This window comes from Ictidomys tridecemlineatus, chromosome 1 (assembly GCF_052094955.1).
Source record: "Ictidomys tridecemlineatus isolate mIctTri1 chromosome 1, mIctTri1.hap1, whole genome shotgun sequence".
Classification (NCBI taxonomy): domain Eukaryota; kingdom Metazoa; phylum Chordata; class Mammalia; order Rodentia; family Sciuridae; genus Ictidomys; species Ictidomys tridecemlineatus.
The window spans coordinates 175,301,094-175,325,359 of record NC_135477.1 but is presented as its reverse complement, the minus strand read 5'-3'; the positions used below and the strand labels follow the sequence as shown (position 1 = coordinate 175,325,359).

The following is a 24,266-nucleotide window of genomic DNA, read 5'->3' as shown; positions in this document are numbered from 1 at the left end:
TAGAAAATGTGCATAGTAGAAGAGAATGAAATGATGCACTTTCAGTACTGAATGAAAAGAAGGGAAGAAAAATAAACAAATAAATCCTGAAAAACAAGAATTCTATATGCAGCAAAACTTCAGAAACAAAGAAAGAATTGAGTCATTCCCAAACAAGCAGAAACTGAAGAACTCCATCACCACTAGATTAGCCTTATAAGAGAGCTTAAGAAATTCCTACACTAGAACAGAAAAAGAAAGACAATATCTACCATCATGAAAAACATGGATATATGAAACTCACTCACAGAAGAGACATTATAAGAGATAAAAGAAGAGATCAAAGCTTATCACAGCAGAAAACTACCAAACCACAAAGGCAAATCATAAGATAAGTGGAAAAGAAGAAAATACATAGAATGCAATCATTAAATAACTAACAGAATTCAGGAAGAAATCTATCCTATCCATAATAAACTTGAATATATACACACTAAATTTACCAACCAAAATATAAAGATTGGTTAGGTACAGTGATGCACACCTAAGAATCCAGTGTCTTGGAATGCTAACACAGGAAGATTGCAAGTTCAAGGCCAGCCTCAGCAAATTAGCAAGGGCCTAAGCAACTTAGTGAGACTCCGTCTTAATTTTTTTTTAAGGGCTCAGTGGTTAATTGCCCCTGGGTTCAATCCCCAGTTTTTTTTAAAAAAATATTGGCAAAAGGGATTAAAAAATTTACCCACTATATATCTTCCACAAGGACCTCACTTTACAAACAATAATACACACAGATTGAAAGTGAACATTTGGGAAATAAGTATAAAATCACAACAGAAACCAAAAGTGAGGAGTATCAGGAAAAAGACATCTCAAAAAAGTAAAAAGAGAAGAAATGTCATTATATACTAAGAAAAGGATAGATTTAATAAGAAAATGCAATAATTATAAATGTCTATGCAACCGACTCTGGAAATGAACAGATTTCATCTAAAGGAAGAAGGGGCTCCACTATGATAACCGGGGACATCAGCACCTTATTTTCACCACCCAGACAAAAATCTTTAAGTTTAACCATAGTATAGAACAAACTGACTTGACAGACATCTTTAGACTGTCTCATCCAGGAGTACCAGAACCTACCTTGTTCTGTGAACAGAAAATTTTCCAGGATTAATCATATGCTAGGTCACAAAGAGAGTCTCAATTAAATTTTACAAAATAAAATCATATTATGCATTTTCTCAAACCACAACAAAATAAAACTATAAATAAACAAGAACAATAAAAATATGCAAATACATGGAACTGAACAAAATATTCTTACATGTAAAATTTGTAAAAAAATTAAAGGGAAATTATAAAATAATGCTCGAAATAAATAAAAAAGAAAATATAGTATATCAAAATCTGTGTCACCCAGCAAATATAGTATTAATAGAAATATTTAGAGCAACTAATATTTGCATCAAATCAAAAAAAAAAAAAAAGAAAGTGAGAGAGATTTCAAATAAGTGACCCAGCAATATACCTTAAGGCCATGAAAGCAAGAAAAAAATAAAGTATAACGATATAAATAATAAGGATCCAATAATATATAAATAAAATCAAAATTTAAAACAAAAAAAATCACTGAAATAGAGTTGAATTTTAAAAAGAAAATATTAATAAACATTTAGCTAGAATCACCAAAAAGAAAGAAATAAAGAGTGAATTGATATAAATAAAAACAAAGACAAAAACGGAGAAATAACTGAACCCACAGAAATGTAAAGATCATAAGAAACTGCTGTAGACAATTATATACTAACATATTGGAGACTCTAAAAGAAATGGATAAACTTGTGAACATTTATATTCTATCAAGATTGAATCAATAAGTAGAAAACATAAACAGAAAAATAAAGGGTAATAAAATTGATGTAGAAATGAAAAGCCTTCCTTTAACAAAAAATCCCAGGAAGACCTATTGCTTTACAGATACATTTTATAAAAATTTAAAAAAGAAGAAATTCCATTTTTTCTTTAATTATAGCAAAAAGCTGAGGGGGAAAAATAAGTTCTACACTTGTTCCCTTGAGACTAGTAGTACCCAAATTTGAAACTAGATAAACAACATAACAAAAATAAAAGCTATAATTTAATCTACTCTAATATAAACATATGAAAAAAATTTCAGCAAAATTCTAAGAAGCAAAATCCAACAGCCCATCAACAAGCTCATATTCTATAATCAAGTGGGATTCATCCCAGGGGTGCAGAGATAGCTTCACATTTGTAAATCAATAAACAGTATATCCCATCATCATAATCAAAAACAAAAATCATACGATCATCTTAACAGAGGGAAAAAAATCATCTGATAACGTTCAACATTTCTTCATGATAAAAAATCTAAATAAATTGGGAAAAGAAGGTACATACTTCAACCAACAGTCAACAAAATGCTGAGCAGGAAAGGCTGAAATCATTTTCCTAAGATCTGGAACAAGATAGTAACTGCTTTCCCTCCTCTTATTCCCAATAATGCAGTAAATCATAGTAGGAACAATCAGGTAAGAAAGAAAGAGCAAGCGGAGAGGGGCATCAAATCACAAAGAAAAGTTAAATTATCAATATTTGCAGTTGACATGATTTTCTACATAAAAAACTAAATATGCTATAAAAATTTCCTAGAATGATACAATCTATAATAAAGTGACAGGATACAAAGTTAGCATAAAACATAGCTTCTTTATACATTAATAATTAACTTACTGAAGAAGAAATCAATAAAACTATTCCATCACAACAGTCACAAAAATATCAGGCATAAAAATATTTAAAGAAGTAAAAGATCTCAACAGTAAAAATTATAAAACAGTGATGAATGAACTCATAGAGGATACAAAAGTAAATTAAAGATAATTTGAATTTATGTAATGGAAGAATTAGTACTGTTTAAACAAATAGTACTGAAAGCAATCTTTAGATTAAATGTGATCCTAATCAAAATGCCAATTACTGCCATCACAGGTATAGGGGATGAAATCTAAAAAGTCATAGGGAACCACAAAACTTAGAATAGTTAAAGTAATTCTGAATCCCATCAAGATGTACAAATCTTATGTCTCAATAAAAAGGCATTTGAAAAGATCCTGAAACTTCAAAAAAAATTAAGAAATTAAAATTAGAAATACAAAATAAAAAATATTAAATCCTCAAAAAGAACAAAGTGTGGGTGTGGGGTTGGGTATATGTTGGTGAGTATATTCAAATATTTTTATTTTGTATTCACTGTAATTGAAATAATGTGAAATTTGTTCTTGTAAAGAACAACAGCCTATGAAACACAAATTCAGAGATAGACCTAAGTGGATGTGAACACAGTTATGGTAGATATCAAAACCCCACAGTCATCATTCTGTGAATATGGCTTTCATTTATTTTGCTTTATTGAGTTAAAGGTAGTGGCATGTTTTATTTGTTACACAGAGTATTTTTCTATTTAATATTCTTCATAGATCCCTCATTCTTCCACTGTATTTGAATAGAATTTATGGAAGGTACCATTTTAACTAAATTTTCCAGGTGAGGCATGAGCTATGTTCATCTTTCAAGCAGGCAGAAAAATTATACATGATCAAAGATCAATGTTGGATCTACCCTTCACTTCTGGTCTATCTACCATGTCTTTCTTTCCTTACCTCTGCCACAATAGATTTTCCTAAAAATTAGTCTTACTATGGTTATTTCTTGTTCATTTTTCTGCCTTCTGTACCCATCCTTGAAATAAAATCAAATTCAGTCAAACTTCTACCCTTATCCAGAGAATTCCTCCTTCATAGAAAAGTTGGTTCTGTAACTCAGGGTCTATCAGAATTTATAATGACATTTCTGTAGCTTTTTTAAAAAAATCAACAATAACTATTATAGATTGAAACATCATTGAGCATCATTGCTTTTCAGGGATCTAACTTATTTTTCTGTTTTGTGCATTCAAAGATCTCTTAATTTCTTTCAAACATGACTTTATCCTTAGTTGTTTTTACACACAAAATAAAGGGATATTCTAATTTACTTTGATTTGAAAAAAAAAGCAATTCCTAGTCAAAGATTTTGTTTTAAATAATGGATACAAGATATTCCTCAAAATAATTTGACTTTCACATTGAAAACAAATTGAAAATGAGGTTTTGCTGAAGTATGGGTTTCCTGAGGTAATGGCAAAGGACACTTTGTCACATTTAAACGAGGCAAGGATTTCATCAAGAAGGGCAAAACGTATGAAAATAAAGATCCACTGAAAACCTGATACTAGTAACCTTAAAAATGTACACCATAACACTTCAGTAGTTTCACAGGTGGAAAAACGTCAAGTGTGTTTACACTATTTGCCATAAGCCAATTTTATCTGCATCAAGCCATATGGTTTGGGAAACTGGGAGTTTCAGAATTCACAGTGAAATTTAACAGTACTGTCTGAAAACAGTTTATACAGAGTTTACAAGCCATTCGAAGACACATTGGGAATCTTTTTTCCCCTTTTTTATCCATTTTTAAAAACAATGTATGTAAATAACTACACTGATAGTTTAAAAATAAATATACAAAGTTTTTGTAATTTTCTGAAAATGACTATATCCCTACAATAATCTACACAAAATTTTGTTGTCATAAATTGCACCATTAGTGTTTTGTCTTCTGATATATAAAATTGGAAGCCCTTGATATAACATATACTTAATTACTTAAAATATTAATTATATCTTTTGTAGTTTGAAACTATTAATTATATCCATCAAAGTAAATATTGCTGTGTAGTCATTCAGAGAAATGCATGGGAAAATTTAGTAAAATATTACATTTCAACTAATCTATCAATCATATTAAGCAATTATCCTCTTGATAACTATGGGGTAACTTAGAGCCAAAAGCTTACATTTTTACCTTTTGTTAGTGTTTTGAGTTATAAAATACACTATAAAATATCATCAGCAATGTTACTTAAGACATCGCATTAAGATCTGAAGTTTGACTTTATTGCAGGTTTTTAATTTTAATTTTTGGATTATAACTCAAAGCAATTAGGTTAATGAACACAATGAAGTATAATATGCATATATTCAAAAAAATATCAATTTGAAAAAGGAAAGAACCTTACAAAACATTTCCAAACGTTAAAAAAAAATGACTTGCCTGCATATCCTACAGAAAACATCATCCTTTTCCATAGAATCCCTAATATTTATAGTAAAACTGAAAAAGTTGAATTTACACCAAATTGATTAGTTTGGAAACAATCACTCCTGTAATTAGGATAGGTCAGGAAAAGTTTCTTTATAAATAATTTATTAGAAACTACTCTATAAAAACCTAGGGAAATGTCAAGCCAGGTGCAATCTTTTAAAACTATTCCTGTATAAATCAATTAAGGTGCTTTATTTTGACATCTAGTGTCAGTATTTACCAAACGTAGATAGACAAGTCCATCCCTGCAGCCTGCATTTGCAAATAACTTTACTCATTAATGTTTAATTAAGACAGAGGAAAACTGTCCTTGATATTTTGCTGCAATTAGTGCTCTCTATACCCCACTGACTTCTCATGATGAATTACTTTTCAAATGAAAAGTGAAGTGATTAAAACTGGAGACACTCCATCTACTACGAATTGCCCATACCACATTTTAAAGAGAAAACCAAATACCGCTACCCATGGTGAAAATGCAATGCAAGTTATTTGCTATTGTCAATTACAACAGTGAAGTTTCTTTTTTATTATGATTCTGAAGTGATATGATATGAAAATCTCAATTTATTTCAGATAAATTATAAAATCAAACAATTAATTCTAAAACTTTAAGGGGTTTAATTCAATATCTTTAATTTAAGTTATTCCATAAACTCTAATTGTGAAGCTCACAAATGGTGTCCAAATCATTTTGCTGGTAATTTTTCACATTTTCCTAAAACAATCCATAATCTATTTTGTCCCTATACCACCACCACCACCAACAACAATAAAACACTGAATAAACAAAAACTTAAAATCTGAAAGATTGGTTGACTTATGCAATGTTTCACACTCACAAAATATAGATCTAAAAATAAAATATGGTTGGAACATTCTTGAAATGGCATGTTGTTACCACGTTATGCCTAACATTGACAAACCAACTATAATGTTCATACTAATAGTAGATAACTATTTTCTAATTTCTTAAATATTCACTTTTTTCATTATTCTCTCGATTTTATAATTTGTCCAGGCAAATGTATATTAAGTACTTAGAGTTTACAATTAATAGCCTCAGAACTAGGTTCACCAAGAGCTGTGTTATGCCTGTTCTCTATAGTGAATTAGTTGCCAACATGAAAAAAAAATGGTGAAATTTCACATATAAGTCTAGATTTCCAAAGTCTTTGTAGATACAAGTGGAAGATCTGGCCAGTATGGGTGTACATCACAGATGACTGCGTTGTCCTCAAGAGCCCAGAAGAAGTGAGTCACTTTCAACAGTGTCCATATTGTTCTTCACAGTCCCTGCCATTCCCTATAGCTTCCCACCATCTGGGCTTTGTGTCTGTTTCATGTAAGTTCATGGTTATAAAAGCACTGTTGCTTTTATAACAACCAGCTTCAGTCTGTAACACCTGCCTGTCACTCATTATTTTGCCTGCCTACTTCTTCAAGGTCTTTGCACTAGCAATTCTTGACATGATTATTCAGAGGCAAAGTACATGAAACATGGTAATACACACACACACACACACACACACACGCACACGCACACACATACGATTTTGATATTATGTAGTATGGAACTTACTTATAATTGGTTTAACATTCTTTGGACCTAAAGTGTTGTTGCATTGTATGACCACTAAAACTAATATCTATAATATGCAATTTAACTAAGTTTAATGGATAAGTGCTTTTAAAATCATGAGACTAATGAATGAGTATGTATTACCTGTGTGTGAAACTGTAAAAAAAATTCTTTGATCTTAGTCCATTGGAAAAAAGTATAAATAAATAGCTCACTGGTTAGTTCTGAAGAAAGTACTGATGTTATGGGCCAAGAAAAATCTATGGTAAGGGTGCAGAATAGAGAGCCAAGCTGAGTTGTCTGTGTAACCCCAAGGCATTGTCAGACAAGATTCAGGTAAGGGTGGGTGGTAGGTCAGCCTTGGTAACTTATAGACTAGATTAAGTTGAGGTTTGAAAACTGTTCAAGTAGAGACTAGAAAAGCATAGAATCTGGAATTTGATTTTAAATGCTTAATTTTATGAAATATGAGCTTCTGTGTTGAGTTGTCTAACATGATAAGGATATACAAAACTTCCTAATAATCTTCCATTCTCACTAAATGTACTGTTCTGTTTGGAAAATAGTTTCCTATGCCCTCTTCACATAGGACATTTCTTGCTCTCTCTCATTAAGGAGAAAAAAATGCACTTAAATTCTGACAATTGCTAGACTTGGGTTTAAACATCAACATGACCTCAAATGTCCAAGATAGAATAAACCTATGGAAAATTAAGAAAATCCACACTGGAGAAACATAAATAGACCCTTAATATTGGCCTCACTATTGGGTGCCACTTATGATAACAATTCCAAGACCTTGAGCTCTCAGCAGGTTTACTGATGGAGAACTCTTATCAGAGCCCCTGCTGTTAGTTCTGACAGATTTTACCACACATGGTTGCACATGGCTACACTTGTACCCACTCAAGTGTTTAAGAAGTGTCTAGTGCTGAGCCACTGAGAATTTGCCTCAGTAATGTTTTAATTGCAATGCTACCTCTAACCAAAGAGGTTAAGTTGGATAGGAAAAGTTGCCTTTGTTGTTATTTTCACTTTCTTCAATGCAAAGAAACAAATTATCTGAAGGTATACATTTCTGATGCTGTCACATTACATATGTACATTCTTTGAATTGTTGAGATATATACTTTTTCGTATAAAAGAGATAAGCACATATATTTCTTAAAGATTATAACATGCAGTGTAAGAAATATTCATGCACATTTCCATGTACTTGATAACCCAAAACAAAATATTTGAGCAAGATGGTCAGGTCTTGAAAACATGCAATGTTGCTACAGGAAATAACCATGAATCTTAAGAGACAGAATTTTATAACATTTTATGTACTTCCTCCTTCTAAAGTTAGAGCATTGGTACATTGGAATAACAATGTGCCTAGTGCATTCTTCATGACATGGTTCATTATTGAGAGAAAGAATAGCACTTTCAATAAAATCAAAACAAAAATGAAAAACATGGATTTTTACATAAAATAAATCCAATTTTGAATCTTAGCTAGATCTTTCATATTTCTGAACTATTGGAATAATGTCATTCACCTTTCATATATTTTGTGAAGACTACTCAAAATAATGTGTAAGCTTCTTATTTCAGTGACAGGCCCTCAATATCACGACAAGGACCAGTATTAGATATAAATGTTTCTTATGCATTAACTATATAAAAATGTAAAATCTATAATGTGTCCATTTAAATGTTTTAAATATAGTCAGAATTATAGGATTATGTGTGTATTTCATAAAAATATTTCATAAAAATATTTAAATATATATATATTTAAGAAATATATATATATATATACATATATATATATATAAATTATAGTAAAATCCTTTCTAAAATGATAGTATAAAACTGCACTTTACAATCCTGTAATATTCATGTACATATATGTGTGTGTATAAAAAACAAAATTGTAGAATAAATTGTGTAGCTTATTCACAATCTAAAGAATTCTGTGTTATGAGTATACTTCAAGATATCTATACTTCCTAAATTAAATCTATGAAGCCAGTAATTAATCTAACTCTGAACAAAGCAGAACAAAACAATTATAAAGTAAGAATAAAATTTTCAGCATTTAAAAAAACAATTTGGAGTATTGGTTATAATATAGCATTATCTATGGATGCTATGAGTACAATGAGCATCTAAATATGTTTAATAATTGCCACTCTATTTTACAGATCACAGTACTTAGAACTGCGGCAATTCTACTTAAACAATACTACTGAGATTAGAGAAATACAACTTTGCTGGTTACTAGAATGCAAGCTCAAGATGAAACCAACACTCTATCAAAATACCATGACTCCAAATGGTTTTCTTCTTCTTCTTCTTCTTGTTACACATGAAAATTTTAAGAATGTTCTTTGAATTGTTGAGATCCATCATATAGAGGTTTTACTTCTTCACGTACAAACTACTGTCTTTTGGTTCTCTATATTTCTTTTTGAGTTTGCATTCCATGTTAAATATTCTGACAACTCCCATCAAGATCAATATCAAGATTCCTCTGCACTAAGAGATACATTGGGAAACTTCTAGCCTCAAAATGAGGTCTAGGTTAACTCTTCTTTTTTTACAGAGCAGAAGTCTGAGGCTCCAGCCTCACAGATGTGTCAGTACTACAATAATTGGCCTTCTTGTTCCTATAAAATAGAAGCATTATTTCCTGCACAAAAACAAAATGTGCAATCCCTGCATCAATTGGATCTAGCTGCAAGGGTCTATCACCAGAGCCATGCCACACCAGCATTCAGGAGAATGCACACTTTGTCCTTTTGGTTTAGCAATTACATGTAATCATGCTTTGGGATCTCTAATGCAGACTTTTCTTTCAATCAAAATTTATAAAGACATTTAATTGTACCTTGGTTTTAGATTTTATGGAAGATGACCAGTTTATTAGAAGCGTCATCAAAAGTGAGTTTTCAGCATGCCACATGATCATATTATCCCCTTTAATTGGGTAGGGAATATAAATACCCAACCAGGTAAACTGCACTCATGTGGAAAATAAATGAAAAATAGATACAAAGATTAATATTTTTATGAAATATCAGACTTGCCTGGAGGTAAATCTGCAGCTGTCCTAGGGAAACAGAATGACTCTATGTAAGGATAATCATCTTAAGAGACATATCTAGTCAGTATTTTAACTGCTCATTGCACACAACTCTTTCTTTTTATATATATATATATTTTTAGTTGTAGTTGGACACAATATTTTATTTTTATGTGGTGCTGAGGATCGAACCCAGAGCCTCGTACATGCTAGGCGAGAACTCTACCACTGAGCCACAATCCCAGCCCGGCACACAACACTTTCATAGAATTGCTTTGTCTCAAATAAACTAATATATGTGATAACTATATTTTTAAAAAATACAAGTTTTCCTATAAAACTATCATTTTTTCCCTCTGAAGTTGGAGATATTTAAAACTACAGTTGATATTGTTCTCTGTTCATGGTGGCTGATCAAGAGCTATGAGCAAAAGTTATAAAGCATCTGTGGGATGTTAAAGAAGCTTAAACTTTATGTGTTAGCTTTAGTTTTATTCTTGGCTTTATGTTAATACTGTCATTTTTCTTTTTTAAACTCACTTTTGATGAATTGAATCTTGTTATATGTTATGTAATTGTAATTAACCCTTTCCAAAATAAGGCAGAATATTAATTAATGACTCAATGGTTTCATGGCAGACAGACCCTTGCAGAATCTCTCCCCAACTCATCTGTGCAGTCAGCCTTTCCTCAAACAGTTCCTTCTCATGCATTTTTTTCTCCTTCTACTCTGATTTTCTTATGACTTCCTGAAAACACAGTTGGACAATGCTGAGTCTCATCTTACAAAACCTTTCTTAAAGTTTATCTTTTGTTAGAAAGAACTAAAGTATAATAACTGTGAAATGAGATTCTTTGCCTTTACTTTGCCTTTTCTCTGTCATACTTAAATTCAGTAATATCCAAGATGCTAAATTCTCAATATTCAATCATATAAATTTTACCTTTCAAAGAAATCTAACTTGAATTTAGAACAAAGCCTAGATTAGAAAATAAAAATCTAAGACCTGGCTTTGATATATGTTCTTTCTATTGTATGATCTCACTATCATGTGCTGTTAAAACATTCTTACTTTTAGATAGGTTTTAATGTCTTTAATAGACCTCAGCTAATTTAAAAAGTCAATTAAAATTTTCAGTTATTCTGTAACATTCTTTGTACTAAATACTAACTGAAGTAGGGCAACCTTAAAATCTGTTTGCTAGGCAGACCCTGGTAGTATGAATGGATTGGCTAAATTGACTCACTAAAATATAATTCATGTAACCAATTTAAATAAGAGTAACCTTTCCAAGATGACTAAAGGAAAAAGCGACATGGGGTATGTCTACCTCCTCAATTCTCCAGGTCCTAATACGGGGGGCTGATGCTGATGTACTTAGTACCCTGGCACTCTCCTGGTGCCTGCCTCTCATGGAAGTCAGCTTTGTTCTGCTCTACTTTTAAGTAGAAGAAAACTGGAACCCAAGAGCTCCACGGAGGGGAGGCACTTCCTGCTTGAGTTCTGACTTGCTTATGTGGTTTGTTTGCATTATTTATTTATTTATGGTCGGGATCACAAGTAGAAAGTATTGGCCCTTTGAAGAATGAATGCGGCTGTCATCCTCCATTTCCTATGAGATGTCACAGCTGTGACAAGGAAGGGTTTATAATGGCACAGTTCGGTGCCTTCATAATTTATTCTCTCTGATTTTATGCTCTTTTAGTCTCCTGCTCAACCATCCACTAACAAGCAGTGATATTAGCCAATAAATCAAAGACGTCTGCTTGTCACCACCAGATGCTTGGCCACATCGCCGCCGATTATGAGACGTACAAAAGGACAGTTTCATGTAGGGAGCTCAGCAGAGGTGTTCCAGTGATATTCTGTTTGATAGGAAACCAGCGTGAGGTGAATATAGTAAAATTCAATAACTTTTATGCCTTGTAGCAATGAAGAACTAAGTTGAAATAAAACTGGAAGTAAATTAGGACCTCACCTTTATGACTATTCTTTTTTATGATCCTAAATCTCTTCCTTTATTACTTCAGCACAGGTGAGAGGAAGAAGAAATATTTTAATATACTCAAGTTTATTTTTCTGGGTCTGAAAATTTATCTCCCTTTTCTAAAAACAACAAATAAGACATTTACATTAGTCTATTAAATGTATCTATTAAAGCATCCATTATTTCTAAGGAAATGCAATAATAGTACAATAATGTTTGTATGAATTGTAGTGAATGTATATGAAGATTATAATTGTATTTTTCCTTTACTATTAAGAGCTATTGTCAACTCATTAAAACCATCCATTAGATATCAATTGCTTGCAATTTCCTTTGTCTCATTATTCAAACTACTGATCTACCACAATGTAGATATACATCACCTAAGGTATATAAAAAAGAAGAGTTTCAGCAGACTGAATTTATAGAAAACAAATGAATGTACACAATGTTTTCTAAAATGCTTCTCAGTGCAATATTGGATATTTAAAAAAAATGCAAGAATTTTTTTTTTATTTTTCCTTTAAGTGAACAGAAATAAAGAAGAGAGGTTTTGCTGCTTTTATTTTATCAAAGATGTTTATAACTTTTTCCTCATCTGAGAAGTTAAGCATATTTATATATCAAATATGTAGCTAGATTGTTGATTTGACATTTTAGCTATACTAACAAATTGCTATAGAATAATACAATAGCTCTTAAACTACAAATCAAATTTTATTGTAAAGGATAAAAGGCATATATAATTATGCTTCATATTTAATTAACAGGACCACTGTTTATCTTGTGACTACATAAATTGCCCTTGCTTTTCTTATGTTTTCTTTTGACTTTTAGTGGTTGTAAAGAATGCTATGTTAGAAGATTCAGAAAATGAATACTCCCCGGTCCCTCAATCAGATATCAATTCTCAGAGGCTAGTAGAAAAAAATAATTTTTCTTCTTGTTTTCAGCCAATTTTTTATCTTATTTTCATATCATAGATGTTTCTAAATTATGCGTTTTGACTATGACATCATTTAATCTTTCTCAGTGAAAGAACTTTAACGTTCCAAAGTGTGCACCATCGACATAATGACTTTTTACATTAAAATCTTTATTTGCATGATATGGTTTGTAAACAGAATGTCCTAAGTTGACATGTGTTGGAAGCACGGATCGAATGTAGCAAGGTTCAGAGGTGGGGCTTTTAGGAAAAGATTGGATCAGGAGGGTTCTAAGTTCATCAGTGGATTGATCCATTGATGGGTTAATTCACTGAAGGCTAAAGAGACCCATAGGAGACAAGATCAGTTGGAGGAAGTAGGTCATTGCAGGCATGCCCTGGAAGGGTTTTTCTTCTCTTTCTCTTCCCTCCCCTACCATCCCCCCTTTCTCTCTTTCCCTCCCTCTCTCTCTCTTCCCTCTTTCTGCTTTAGACACTCATGAGCTGAATAGCTTTCCTCTGCCATGCACTTCCCTCCTGTTAAGATGTCTCAGTTCCAAAGGGATGGAGCTGGCTGACAATGACCTTAGGGCTCTGAAACCATGAATCAAAGTAAACCTTTCTTCCTCTAACTTCTTCTTGTCAGGTATTTTAGTCACAGTGCCTGAAAAACTAACACATTGTATATATTCAAGCAGTATACATGTAAATTGCAATTGCACTCAATTTAGATAGTGATGTTTTAACATTGTTGTTATTCTGTTGTTGTTAGTATTGTGCTACTATTTGTATTATACCTTTTTACTCTGCTATTTCATGATGGCTCGATTTCTCTTCAGCCTATTAGGTGTTGAAAGTTGTCATATATCTAAAAAGCTTAGAGAATATAATTCAGCTGGAATCATGTGATTGGAGTCCTTTTATTTCTCTGGCCTACAGAATTGTTAGTTATAATTAGGTACTTAAGTACCATTTTATATTCTGCAAAGTTTTAGAAACTATCTTCTTATGTCTCACATTACTCTCTAACAAGAGCAAATTTCATTATATTAAACACAAGAAATCAAGGAAGCACACTAAAAATAAACTGAGTAACACATGTAGAAGTAAAATAGAAATCACAGGTATATTAAGGAGGTGATAAATTACAACAACAATAGTTTGGCTTCTGCATGACTACCACAGAGAAAAGCCTTCCTGCTTTCATCTCAAGAAGGGTATCAGTTTGTATTGCCCTACAGTAAAATGATAAGGATGACTTGAAAAAATGAAGAAGAACTGTGAGAATACAGAAAATAAGAAGCAGATTAAGGTTTTGGTAGTATTTACTTTTGATGAGACACAATTAACACTAAGTTTACCAGCTAAGGAAACCTATGAGTTTAAGTGGATTTGATTGGGTTACTCAAAAGCAATGAAAATCAGCATATGTGAAGTTGTTTACACTTTTTTTATGAAATATTTACAACTTGGTAGAGCCAGTGCAATTTGGAAAGAATGTGTCACAAAGCTTGCAGTAGCTGTACAAATTATTGGTCTTATCTCCCCATTATATCATTCCTTGGCTTAGTAACATGTTTTATTTGTGAGTTCCATGATACTCGATTGGGTGAAATAAAATGCAGTCATCTGGTACCTGTCATCTTGAATGCACACTCAGAGATAAAATATAGGAAACTGTTTCTCACCAATAACATCATGAGTAAGAGTTTTCATTTACTCTGTGGCACTTGTGAAATAACTAGACACACACACACGCAAACACACACACATAATGTATATGACATCATTGTGAAATAACAATATGTGTGTGTATATATAGATAGATATAATAGTGATATCTCTCTCTATATATATATATATACACACACACACATACACACACACACACTATATATGTGTGTGTGTGTGTGTATCATTGCCATTTTCACTTTATCCCAGATCTGTGAAACCCACACTAAGAGTACTACTCTACATCATGTAAACGATGTCTGATTTTTCCCATTGGCAGGAGGGGTTGATCTATACTCTCCTAAGTCCAAGTCCAGGTGTCAGCCAGAGAAATAATGAGGTAAATTTGATCTCAAGCAATATCCAACACAAACAAGTTACTTTACCAGATGATAGGGAAGAGTTGTAAAGGTCTCTCACAAGCAATAAAAAAAAGTATTTTTTTTCTCCCATAGCTTTCAAACCCTATCAACAATAATGCATTCTAGGAACTTTTCCATCTATTGCTGATCAGGAATTCCTGATGAGGAATTTCCTCATGACTTTCTCTTTATAGTTTAATCCAAATGACAGTTAACTGACTTGTTATTTTACTCATAACTCAGCATCACAAATATGCCCTTATCTGAATTCTGGGATTTTCATACTATGACAAAGTAAAAAACACGTAAAAATTTTCTTCACCTTTCCCCTTACTATACTCTACATTTTCTGAATGCAGGTAACACTATTTGTATGATGTATCTGCCATCTTTCATATTTTGTGCATCATTCTGATTATTGTTGATATTTAGATGAAGTATTTTTAAGGTTTCACATCTTCATTTTCTTTATTTGTAGAATGTAACTAAGAGCATATACTTAAAATGTTGAGGTGTGGATTAATGATCTAATACTACACTTTATTGTAAAGTGCTAAATGAGGACTGGATGCTCAGCAAGACACCAATGGATAAATACACATTGGTGTTATGATGTGGGACACATTTTCTCCTAGAGCATGGAAATTTATTGAAAATGCATTGAAAATAGTAAACAAATCATGTACCTAATAATATAAACTAGAAAGTATATTTAAGAATATATTCAAAATATTTAAATCTTTGCTTATGTCAGTTTGAGATCCTCTGGTTTTATATATATCTTGTAATCCAAAAATAACAGCTACACACTAAACAAATTTACACATTCATGTAAGCTCTATTGAGAAGTATATTTGTAGAAAGTATCATTTACAGTACTGTCATGATTCAATTTAAAATACACTAATAATTACGCTGAAAAGTTATATGTTACACAATTCATCAAGTGATTAAATAAAGCAAATATGATAAATATAACTGCCATATCCTTTGATTAACATCAAACATTTAAATTATAAAATTTGAATTTAATTGATAGAGAAAAATATAAAACTGTTATTAGAGAAAAACAATACTAAAAGTATCTAAATTATATCTGAGTGCAATAAATTATCTCTGAGCAATACCTTAAATGGAAATCTATTAATTTTATTCACTCATTCATTCACTTAGTGCTCATTCATTCATTTGTGTGTCATCAATGTGTTCCTAGCACTTATATGAATAAAAAATACTATTTTGTGTTTGAATAAATGCTGAATGACAACTTTTTTTTATCTTTGTAGTGATGAGACCACAGTAAGTAATCTCTCAATTTCATGATTTGAAAATATTAGGACAGTAAAATATTTAAAATATACCCTCAATGATGTACATGTAATAAAAACAGAAATCCTTTTCTGCTCCTGTACTGACTCTCAAGAAACATACATTTAATTTCACAACAAATTTTATGAGTTTGCCTTCTCTAGTGAGACAGACAGAGGCAGAACTAAGTTTAATGCTTGGATTAATACAATTTTCAGCTCTAGAGCAAAAGGGATCATAATCATCATTGTTGCCATTAAAATACTCAGTTATGTACTATTCATTCCTGAGTGCCAAATCCTTTCCAGGTGGTTTACATAAGTAAGCTCATTAATCCTCACAGCAAGCTTCTAATATTGGAGGACCAACTTTGAATTTTAAAATGTGGGTGCTGCATGAGAAATCACTTGTCCAATACTACACACTGTTGGTGACAATCAGGATTCTAAACCAAATCAGTTTGAAAGATCATGCTCATTCTATTTGTCAATCTCTAATATTGATCACAGATGAGCTTGTAATACTAAAGCCTTGCTTTGCATTTTGTGGTACGGAGCTCTATGATGAAAATAAGTTTCGATATTTCCATTCCAGAATACAAACTCAGAGAAGACTCTGAACACATTTGTAAACCTTTTTTCTGCAGTTTGACCTGCGTGAAAAGAAAATTTCTTCATTGAGAAATATTAGAAAGATAGAAATATTAGAATGAAAAGTTACAATAGAGAGAAGAAACTCTTTGTTTGAACTAAATTTCATATTCACTCATCTTTTTTTAAAAATAACCTCATGTACTTCCAAATTTATTAGGTGTTTAATATTTCAGTACACAGAGTTATAAAAACAGTCTATATCTTCCTCCCCAAGCCAGGTAGGTCATGATTGTTAACATATGGTGTTTGATTTAGAGTGTGATCTCGTTCCATTAATTCCTTCTTCCTTTACCACATTTCATAAGCTTTGAAAACATGTATAAGAAAATGTGGTTTTTCTCTATAAAACTAAATATCCTCATTTGTCTTGTTCTCTGAAGATTCAATCAGCAGAACCTCCTCTATACTAGGTTTAAAAATAGAAAGTCGAAGAAAAGAAAGAACTTTCATAGTTCAATTAACCTATAACCCCCATCAAACTCCCTTTTCCAAATTAGAACTTGAATGATGTTTCCAAACTCTAAGTCAGTTTACACAGCCACCTGCGTCTCTGATTTCCTCTTCTAGGAGTCTTTGAACCACGTCTTGCTTATCAGATTCTGACAGCTTTTCAATGCTTAGTAATAGAAAACTGTCCATGAGTTTTAAAGGATCACTGGAGCTATATGAATAACTTCAGTAGTATAAATTTATTTACTGATTTATTATGCTGTCTTAGGTATTTACAGTTTTTGTTAATGAGATAGTTCTGGTGCAATTTTTTTACAATAAATATATTCTTGTTAACCAATTTACATACATGTTTACTTTCTCCATATATATATGTTTTTTCAATTTAGTTGATGTTTTTTGTTGTATATGATGTCTATTCTGTAAAGGCTCTTCATAATCAACATATTTTTATTTAACATATTTCAAATTATTATTTTTTTTTGGTACTGAATTTTGAACAAAGGGGGACTTTACCACTAAGCCCTTTATATATATATTTTGACATATGATCTCACTACTTTGCTTGGGACCTTTCTCTATTGCTGAGTCTGGCTTTGAAATAACAATCCTGTCTCAGTCTCCTGAGCCACTGGAATTGCAGGCATGTGCCACTGCACCCAGCTCTAGTTTCTAAGTACATTTTTCCTCATGTAAATAGTCATCTGAATGACTCTATATTGTCAAATAAATGTCTAGAATTGTAAGTCACTTTCCTTTCATGTAATACACAATAATGACATTAGTTTCACCTGAGTGATAATTAATTATAAATAAAATTACTGAACTATAGATCATATTTTTCCATACAATTTTTGTGACTTTTGTTCAAATATCATAGCAATTTATAGACTTCTCATCTGCTGAATATCACTTGGTTAACATTCTATGGTAGACAGATACTGAGGTGAATCTCAATGACCTCTGGTTCCTTTTGTTCATACCATGAAAATACTGTCCCCCTTGAGTGCAGTTGGGACCTAAGGCTTACTAACAAGTGATGTGCACAAAAGTGGTTACTCTATGTGATGCTAAGTTACATAAGAATTCTCTCTCCCTCTCTCTCTCCTTCTCTTCTTCCTCCTCATCCCTGTCCTTCTTTGCTCTCTCCTTGTCTCCCTCTGTTGCTACTCTGAAGAATCAAGTTGTCTTGAATCCTACACCCAAATGGAAATTTATTCTGCCCACATTTTTTTTATTGTATATGATGTCTATTCTGTAAAGGCTCTTCATAATCAATAGTTTAACATACTTCAATTTCTTTTTTTTTTTGGTATTGGATTTTGAACCCAGGGGTACTTAACCACTAAGACCTTTTCATATATACATATATTTGTTGTTGTTGTTGTTGTTGTTGTTGTTAATGAGATTCACATTTAACCAAGGAACTTAGAGGTGCACCTTTCTCCAGTCACTTTTCCAGATAGAACCCTGACCTGGTCAATTCCTTTATTATAGAGGATCCAGTTATGATCTGCCTGGACTCCTGATCTAGAGAAATTGTGAGGGTATGGATGTATAACATTTTCATCCACTGTGTTTATAGTGATTTGTAGCACAACATAAAATCATTCTTTTTTTTTTTATTTTACTTTTCCTATTTCCAGGCATTAATACTTTGTCTATTATTACCAACCTTTTGCAGCTAGAGATTTCCAGAATATTTTGTCTCTCCATTACAATTGAACATCTTAGATCACTACTTGAGAATAAATGTTTACCATGTATAAAGATTGTTGAAAGAGTAAACATTATCCTATAACTAGTGACAGAGGAGCAGAAATCTGAATATATTTTTGTGCTACCAGAGTTTGAATTTTTCTTTTTCAATGCATAGAGCCATTTAGTACAGCTATAGTTTTTCATGGTACCAGTAACAATATGACTAGTAGTAAATTTGGGGGGCTAAACATCAATCATTGTATTCTATTATAATAACTATTTGTGAGGGAAGGCAGGAAGAGAGGGGCACTTGTTTGAAGTCTCAGGATCTCAACTGGATCTGTATTCATTTGTTTAATTTCTCTAGATTTAATTATCCCTTTAACATAGCCTTGAACTGAGGTGGGAAATAACTGAAAATAATCTGAAGGCAGTTTAAGAGGTAGTCAGCTGTAAGATATCAGACTTGATGTGTCCCATTAGGTATAGCTATAGGATATTAAACAAAATTTTGGGATATAATATCAAGTGAAGATAAACACTCCTGATTCTTTAAAATAAGAAGGAACTACTGTTTTCCAGGGGACAGCTCAACATTGGGGACTCTGGTAGTATGAACTTTTCATCATGTCACATTAACAAAAGGAAAAGGGAATTCATATTTACTAAGCTAACTACTCTATGTCCAACACTGTGTTGGGCCTTCACATACTAACATGAATATCAGAGGTACCACAGTAGACCTGAACAAATACAATTAAAAAGTCAAAGACTTTCATTTTCAGCTGTGATATGCAAATATTTGGAAGCCACCAATCTCGTCTTAACACCAAGGAAAAGTTGAACAAATTGAAAATCAATGACATATTTTAATGACTCAACAAAGAACAAATGATCATCCTGAAATCCAGAATGACAGGTGAATTCAGGGTTACAACTAAGATTTGTTTAGCAAGATCTACGGAAGCCATAAACTGGTAGAAACAGTGACATGATAAATTTGACAATGTTTTATAGGCTAAGTACAAAATAGTCTGAAAATGAGATATGCAGGGACCTACAATTTAGGAGAGTTCTCACAAATTCCTGAGTTTACCACAATGCAAACTCTAGGGTCTCAAAATGAAGAGTCAGGAAAGATGGCCTGTGATTTGGGTATAAGGAGAGGAAAATAATCATTTAGAAATATGCTCAGAGCCTCCTATATAGCAGGCTTAATCTTTACTAGGAAGATTTTCATATAGTACTATCTGACCTTGAGGAGGGGAGTTTCCTCCAAACAGCCTCTGCTATCCTTTCACCTAAGTAAAGAAAATAAGCCAAAGAATTACTTGTGAAGGCCACACAAGGTCAACTAAATGACAGTAATGCAATCATAAGATTAGAGAATATATTCCCTCCTCTACTCTTCATTATCATGGAAAAGACATTGGATTAGTAGCCCAAAAGACCTGGAAGACATAATGTCTAGAGAAGAGTCCTTAGGGAAGTCTAAAGACAGGAGGAGGAACAAACACAGAATAAAACTACTGGAATCTGAAGTCTCTGGTGCCCACAACAAATACAGAACCCAGTCAAACTCCCAGCCAAGCTAACTTAAACATTGCAGAAAAGAGGTCTATTTCCTTTAGTTCCTATTATCAGATATATTTTATCAGGCTTTCAACAACAAACGCGATAAAAAGTTATATTAGAAGAAAGAAAATGCCATCCAGAAATACAAAGCAAGCCTTGGAACTAGACTTAATTATGACACCAATATTGGAATTATCAGATTGGAAGTTTGAAATAATGATAATGACTCTATTAAGGACTCTGATGGGAAAAGATACACAGCATATGATATTAGATGGGAAATGCAAGCAGGGAGAGTCAAACTCTAAGAAAGAGAAAAGGCAATTACTTTTGGGCTACCAAACTGCCAAAAACATTGTAAAAGAAATGAAGAAAGACCTGAAGAGGATCAATCATAGAATTGGGCATGTAGGAAGAAAGAATACTAAAGTAAGCTACTGAATATAGGTCAGTGAACACATCCAGTGGAAACTGAAATGCAAAGAGACAAAGGGATTAAAAATCCAAGTATAACATCCAACATAATATCAATTTCAAACTGTGCAATATACACGCAATAGGATAGCAGAAGAAAGAGAAGGAAGGAATAGTTCAAAATAACAATAACTAAGACCTTTCCAAAAATAGAAAAACATAAAACCATAGAGCCAAGGGGCGGGTTATACTCAGTGGTAGAGTGCTTGCCTTGCACTTGCAAGGTACTGGGTTTGGTCCTCAGCACCACATTAAAAAAATAAATAAATAAATAAAGAGATTGTGTCCATCTTTAAATAAATAAAGATACAATGTCCATTAAAAAAAGAAAGAAAGAAAGAAAGAAGAAAGAAAGAAAGAAAGAAAGAAAGAAAGAAAGAAAGAAAGAAAGAAAGAAAGAAAGAAAGAAAGAAACTAAAAAAAAAAAAAAACAGAGCCAAGAAACACAGAACAACAAAAAGCAAAGTGGCCAAACAACATGTAGGGACACATTATAAACTGTAGAAAACAAAGGCAGAAAAGGAATCTTGGAAGAAGTCAAAGTAAAACCAGAATTAGAAGGCAGATAGGCAAGAGTTGATTCCCAGAATGGAGGGATTCAAATGTTAATGCCTTCAGAATTCTTCCTCCACTGTTGTCAAGATAACTTGCCCCAGCACCAACCTCTTGCTAAGGTAACCTATCCCAGGGATTGTCCCTCCCTATGGGGAGTTGTAAATTATGCCGGCTTCCTGCCCAGATCACTCTACCTAAGCCCCTCCAGCCCATCTGCTTCTCACCTTTTGGCCATCTCAACAAGTATTTCCTGGGTCTTGCTGGTCCTGTATACAGGAAGGAGACATAAAGGGTAAGAGAGCAGGAGAACAAGGAAACCCTAGGAACTATAAAAAGTCAGTTTTTGGGATATCAAGATACCATCTATGGCCTCCTTCTACCTCCTGGGAGAAGTCTATGTTCCCCCTTTTTAAATAAACCCTGCTTTATATGCTTGCCTGGGCGTGCTTCTCAAATGTTGTACTTCAATATGTGACAAAGCAGAACTTGTCACCAATAACTGGTGGTATCAAAAGGATCAAGACAATTTACCTATGATACTGCCAGTTATTGGTGATGAGTCCTGCTTCCTCACATGTTGAAGGTTGAACATTAGAGAAGCACACTGAGGCAAGCATATAAAGCTCAGTTTATTTAAAAAGGGGTAACAAAGACTTCTCCCGCGAGGGAGAAAGGGGCCATAACTGGTATCCTGATATCCCTAGAAGCCAGGTATTCTGCCCTTTTTATATGTTCTAGGCTTCTTTTGTTCTTCTGCCTTTCCCCCTTATCTTTCTGCTTCCTGAATTTGTGACTAAGCCCAGGAATGCTCAGTGGGAGGGCCCAAAGGTGGGAAACAGGTGGGCTGAAGGGGAAGGGCAGGGTAGTGCAACCCAGGACACATTAATTGACAAACTTGTAGCTCTCTGTAGGGAAGGGCAATTCCTGGGACAGGTTACTTTAATAACAGGTTGGAGCAAGGGTAGATTCTTGATAAGGGTGGAGGAAGGGCTCTGAAGGAATTAACATTTCAATCCCACAGGGGACAGTCTTCAACTTGACAGACTCACTCAAAATTTGCCTCCTGGATCCAATCTGACTAGATTTACCTATCTATACTGTCTGCCTGTTTAATTCTGGTTTCACCTATAGAGAAACAATTAAGAATGACAGTGGAATTCTTGTTATAAACTATACAAGCTCTAGATAAGGGAGTGAATTGCAAGAAGTATTCAAAAAATGCACAAACTTTGAATTCTACACCCTGTGAAATTATCCTTCTAAAACTGAAGCTGAATAATGATCTTAATCAAAACTAAGAAAATTACCAATAAAAAATGTTAAAAGAAGGGATTACAGAAGACAGGGATACATGTCTGAACTTGGATCTACTTGAAGGACAGGAATGATTGAAGAGAAAAAGAATAAAAATATTTAATTTTTTTTAACTTAGAATTGTTTTATGTGTTTTTTTGTTTGTTTGTTTGTTTTTTGTTTTTGTTTTTTTTTGGTTCTGGGGATTCAACCTGGGGACTCTTTATCACTCAGCTATTTCTCCAGTCCTTTTTATTCTTTATTTTAGGGCATTGCCTTGCTAAGTTGGTCAGGCTGGCCTGGAACCTGTGATCCTACTGCTTCACCCTGGCATGTTGGGATTACATGTGTGCATTACCATTCCAGACCAAGAAAAAAATTCTTAAAAGTATTAAATATGAACAATGTACACAAGGACTATAGCACGAAGAAAAGTGAAATGAATTACAGCAAGATCTTATGGAATGGAAATAATTTTTAAATTTCTTTTATTACCAGTAAAGCAACAGATAATTTGAAAAGGACTTTGATTAGTTAAAAATGTTTACCACTGATTATTTTAAAGAAATATCATTGATATGCAAATAAGGGATATAAAATGGAATTCTACAACATGCTCAGATACAAATTAAAAAAATAAGAAATAAGACAAGTACAATGAATAGAAAGCTCTTACAGAAGAGATGTGAAGTAACACAAACATACCAAAAATCATGTGATTATTGTGAATGACTCAGTAAGCTAATTTAAGACAGAGATTCTGAGAGCGAACCAGTGAAACACAAAATTATATGGATGAACTTTAAATGCTTATCACTAAGTGAAAAAAAAGCTAATTTGAAAACATTACATAAGATTGCAGTTGCAAGATTATAGAAACAGTAAAATAACACTTGTTTACAGGGGATATGAGAATATGTCACAAACAATGAATCTTAAGTAACTTAAAAAAAATCACTTAGGACATCATGGTTCCCAAGAATTAATGTAGACTGTAACAACAACAACAACAACAAAATCTAACTCTACTAAAAATCTAGGGAATAACCTCATGTAAGTAGGCTGGGTAACTTTGGTGACTTAAGTAATGTGGTATTAATGGAACTTGTATAATTAAGTGCAAAATAATTGGATGAGTATTACACTCTAGTTGATAATATGTTTCTAGTGGGCTGGGGCCTTGCAATTCTGATATTCTAGAAAGGAATACTAAAGGAACAATTAAGTAAACAGATGCAGGTGGTAGAAGCGAGGTTCCTCCATGAAGTTGAAGGTAACAGATTAGAATTGGAACTGTCATTAGGAACTCATACTTGGCTTAATATAAAGTTGGTTCCAAGTAGAAATATTTACAGATATACAGATACACACACACACACACACACAC

At 32.7% G+C, this 24,266-nt stretch overlaps 1 long non-coding RNA gene across 1 annotated transcript in view; it reads right to left on the bottom strand.

Annotated features, from left to right (window-relative positions):
• Positions 1-24,266, bottom strand: part of LOC120885575 (uncharacterized) — a 458,357-nt gene that overhangs the window by 2,190 nt on the left and 431,901 nt on the right. The gene's annotated exons all lie outside the window — the stretch shown is intronic.